Source organism: Tripterygium wilfordii, chromosome 3 (assembly GCF_013401445.1).
Source record: "Tripterygium wilfordii isolate XIE 37 chromosome 3, ASM1340144v1, whole genome shotgun sequence".
Lineage (NCBI taxonomy): Eukaryota > Viridiplantae > Streptophyta > Magnoliopsida > Celastrales > Celastraceae > Tripterygium > Tripterygium wilfordii.
In genome coordinates this window covers 4295105-4300204 of record NC_052234.1, presented here as the reverse complement: position 1 = coordinate 4300204, position 5100 = coordinate 4295105, and the positions used below count along the sequence as shown (strand labels likewise).

The following is a 5100-nucleotide window of genomic DNA, read 5'->3' as shown; positions in this document are numbered from 1 at the left end:
ACTACGGGTTATGTGATAACTCTTAATGGTAGAGCTGTGTATTGGAAAAGTTCTAAGCAACCTACTACTGCCTATTCAACCACAAAAGCGGAGTACATTGTAGCTTCGGAAGCAGCAAAAGAGCTCGTTTGGACAAAGAAGTTCGTGGCAGAACTAGAAGTGGTTCCAACCATCAAGTCACCAATACCCCTGTATTGTGACAACAATGGTGCAATAGCTCAATCCAAGGAACCAAGGTCTCATCAAAAGTCCAAACACATCGAGCTACGCTACCATATCATCCGAGAGATAATTGGTAGAGGTGATATTTCCATACAGAAGATAGCTTTGCAAAAAATTTAGCGGACCCACTCACCAAGGCTTTGACATGAGAGTAGTTGGATCGTCACTTAGAGAAGTACGGTATGAGATACCAAGGCGATTGGCTTTGAGTGCAAGTGGGAGATTGTTAGTGTTATGCCCTAAAAGCCGATTGTTAGATTTGGCTTTATGAAATTTTCATAGATATTGTTAGTATTTATTTGTTTAATAAATACACAGGCACTTTATTTATCATACGCTTAATATATTAATTGTTTTGATAAATGTCCATTTATTAAGAAGAGAGAATTTATTTTCAAAAGTTGAGATGGAATTCCAAATTCTCTTATATCTTAATCATAAATGTTCCTAGCCATAGAATTATTAATTGGAAAATGATAATTCGGAAGGCTAGTACATGCTATGTTTGTTGTTACGAACAGGATGGTGAGTATTCACCATATTTGTAGGGACACTAAAGCAAGCATGTAGGTTCCTGTTAGAGAATAGGTAAACTGAATGTGACCACCATAAGAACATCACTTGGAGTTATACTACATGTCAAGTGAAGATCTTATAAATATGGTTGCGCATCTAGTCCTTGGACATGAGTCTTTATTGTTATCTTGTGTGTGAGATGCCTTAACTTAATTGTCCAATGTGTTGCTTTCCCTAGCCACGGGTTATGTGCACGTACAGTTAGTTATTGTGTTTAACGCATGGAGGTATATGAATGCACAATACGGGATATATCACTCTCAGTATAAGAGGGCGAATGTCCTATGTGATCGTGATTTCATGATCCAAAAATCTCTGGCCAGAGTAGGAGAAAGTTAGAAAAATAGTTTCTTACTTTACTCGTGGATTATGTGAATAAAGATCATATGCATATGATAATAACTAATTATGAATTACTACTTATCCTGACAATAAAAGGAGAAAGGATCTTGACCATCGGATGATCATGATCCAATGGTTGAAATTTAAGCTCTTAAGATTATCAAGATAATCTTAAATAACTAGAGTTGTAATTGATTTACAACTCAATAATTGTTTGTGCCGTGTATGCTACTATGCCCAAGGGGATTGAATCCCTTAGGAGAATAAATACATGAACGGCGGCAATAAAGAGAAGTGTGGCGTGAAAAAAATCAAAGAAAGTTTTTCTTTTCTCTATTCTTCTTACTTTCTCCTGTACCGATTTCCGTTGTTGATCAATCAAGAAATTTCAAGTATTTGTCTTGCTTGTTAATCACTAAGAAATGAGTTTCTAAAGGGTGGTGGTGTTCTATTTTCGTGATCTTAAAGAGAAGAAAAGTTCATCTCAATTCAAGAGCATAGGGTGCAAGATTGTCAAGAACACCTTTCTTCAATCTTGATCGTTTTCAAGAGCGATTCAAGAAGTTGTTTTGGATCTTTCTTTTTTTGTTCCAACACATTCTTGCTAGAGAAGTGTTTGGGGCTTCCATCTATTCCAAATGATCGTCCTTGATCGGTTTTGGAAGTTTCAAGATTTGACATGCGTGTGTGGACTAATTAGAGGCCGGAAGCGTGAACGGCTTGTGGTGAATCGAAGATCTTGATTGTTGAACATTCGTGGCAGCAAGGAGCTCAATCTAAATTTTGGAAAATCCGGTTCGTTGAGTTCATGAGCAAGGAACACAAGGTACGAATCTAAATCGCTAATTAAATGACTATACGATAGTCCTTTTAATGCATGTATGCTAATTGATCCTGCTCAATCGCATAGTTAATAAATTTTAAATTTTTGCTGCGTTAATATGCGTAATCTTTCAGGGGAAACATGAGAAATTGCCTTCTTGTTACTTACTTGAGTGATTGGATTAGTGGTCTTCATAACCGCATCCTTCTATGATGATAGTATCTCTTTGGTCGTGCTTATTCTTCAGGGTGAATGTGGGTGCTCTAGGAGGTTGTGATATGGTCCATCTTTATGGCTTGCAAGCTTCATGCTCGAAATTGTGGAAACATGGCTAACAATCACCATTCTATTGATACTCCTACACAATAGTACATGGAAAATGTTCTCTTCTTCAGAGTACAGGATGAACGTGACCTTGGCTTCTTAGTGTCGTGTAGTAGCTAGAAACGTGTTTGAGAAAATTCAGGAACGTAGGACTGACAAATTCCAAATTCTCCTAGACTTTCTTTGAGATAATCCTGCTAAAATTTCGGTCATATCTCAAGAAACTGAATTGGAAGAGGATAAATAGTTAAGACAATAATTTCCTCATTTGTACCCTTTTGGACATTGGTTTTCAGACAACCTTGATTTCCAATAACTGATTCCTGGATTTTAGGTTAACTGATTCCTGAACACCTTCGCCACTAGATTACCTAGCTAGGATCTGGACAAGCCTTCTGACAGGTTGTTGGGGATGTTTGGCAACATTCTTTACTTTCTGTCGCTTCCTTTGTAACCTTCAATTTTGAGTCTTGGTGAGTGTTGGTTTATCCTTTAGATGTTGGACTTTCACCCAAACATTGATAGAGAAACTGGAGGTTTGACCATTCTGGATTTGGGTTGTGAAGGACGGTGATGGACTGACTTATCTTTTGTTCTTTTTGATTCCCTGATTTGTTTCCCACAAACATCCTGTCTAAAAAAGTTAGAGCCTTCTGAATTTACTTTCCTTGCATTGAACTTGCCCCCGAGTTCAAAGCTTTTGACTCATGAAAAGGAGCCTTGAATCCCTTCCCTAGAGTTGGAATAAATATTTCTTCTTTGTGCAGATCATGCCTCTAATTGAGTAGTACGTGCCCATATTCTGAACAAAATCTTGGTCTTCCGGAAGGTTTCATTGGTTGCTTCCTTTGTCAAAACTATCAGTTGCGCCAGAACTCTTTGGGATTTGAAATCTGGACAAGGGATATTTGATGTCTGCTTAGTGGTCTGGCCTTGTGAACATCTTCCAAAATCACCTTATGTCTTGGAGTTAATCTAGGCATTTGGCCTATGTTGACTGAAACCATGTGTTCCAATCTTTGGAGAAAATGGATTAGCATCCAACCTCATTGGTAAAGTAACACAATCATTGGTAAAGTAATTCCAAGAATCGCATTTCTGAAAGTAACCAAAACGTTGGTAAAGTAACAGAATCATTGTGTAACTTACAATATGTCTTCTTTTGGATTTCTTTTGGAGTAGGAATTCTATGCCCAGAAGGTAACTTGATCATCTTATCCGCCAAGAGACAATCAAAGATCTACTATGTCTTGGATACATCATAGGCATAGAACTTTACTGATTTAGATGAACCTTTGGATCCTAGCTGCTTAGGAGGTTCTGGCTTGATAATGTCTTTGCACATGTGGGACTTGTCGCCCAGAATCTGGGTAGGCCACAACCACTTCTTGATTGAAATAAAGGTTTTGGAATGATGTTGTATGGAGTTTATGTGTTTGGGATATTTTGGTAATTCCACAAATCTTGCCACGCCCCTCTTTCCTAATGTATACCGAAGTGTACCTATACCCACAGAGACGTGACCGGCAGGGGACACCCCATCCCTCGAACCAATTCCCATACCGATAATTAAACCCAATAAACATATGTAATAATAATAGTGATAACCACCTAAACCACCGGAGTAAATATACAACAGCGAATCAGTAGAATATATCCACTCGATACCAAACCGTGTAATATACACAAAATACAATACCAAAATCCACGCACTGCTAGAATAGTCGGCACGAGGCTACAAATCAGCTCACGCAACCCGTCACTGACCACCATCTCCCGCACCGAACTCACCTGAAAGGGAATAAAGAAGAGGGGTGAGCTACAAAGCTCAGTAGGGCGTAGAAAGGAAACACCGATATCCAAAAAAAATAAGAAATCCAGGAATATGATGTAGAATAAGCAATACAATAAATAAGCAATCATCGACAATCCAATCAGGTAATATAGTAGCCGATAAGGCTATATAGCACTGTAACCACAAACCCCGGCTACCAGAAATCCATAATCCACTCCAAAATCCATAATTCATAATCCATAATCCATAATCCACCCCTGGACCCACCCTAATCCCCGTAGGGTGTCTCCCAGTCCAGGTCCACACCGAAACTGTATGAGGATCGGATATCCCGATAGCATAGCCTACACGAGAGAGCGTCCCTTATGATGCACCTCATCTCAGACGGTCTACAGGTACGTACCCGGTCTATAAATATCATCCATCGTAAATCCATATCCAATAAATTGGGCTCCTATACGGGCCCCACAGTCTACATCAACCACCTCCAATCACCTCCAACCACCTCACCCCTAAAAAAAATCCAATAATCATAATCAACTAGGAATATAAATAAATATATAACAAGCCGTATTTCCACCCCCGGAAACCGACAAAACCACCATATAATAAGAGTCCGTGAAACCGGAACTCTAGAATCACAAGTAAGAGTAAGGAAACCCCTACCTGAAAATCGGAAAGCAAATACCACGCAAGCGTCCCCGTCAACCCCTGACTCCAAAAGTCAACCTGCTCCGAATCACAACCAGGATCACCGTCTACACCGAAAAACACGATATAAGAAAATACAGTTAAAATACGATTGGTCAACTATGATCAACGATCAAAGTCAATGGTCAACGGTCAAACCGGGTCAAATGGCCAAAACCGGGTCAGACCGGTCAACACACCAGTCAACCGAGTCAACTTGGCCTGACTCGGTTAACTCGGTCGAAACCCATTCAACACTACCGCCGGTGATCCGGCCACCCAAACCTATCAAATCTTATATCAAATCGAAGAGCTTGATGAGATGAAC

General features: G+C 39.5%; 1 long non-coding RNA gene across 1 annotated transcript; it reads left to right on the top strand.

Annotated features, from left to right (window-relative positions):
- The first annotated feature begins 1422 nt into the window (after positions 1-1422).
- Positions 1423-2554, top strand: LOC119987910. The gene is made up of 2 exons (XR_005465514.1): positions 1423-1966; positions 2211-2554. It is a non-coding gene; the product is annotated as an uncharacterized LOC119987910 (long non-coding RNA).
- Positions 2555-5100: the final 2546 nt, after the last annotated feature.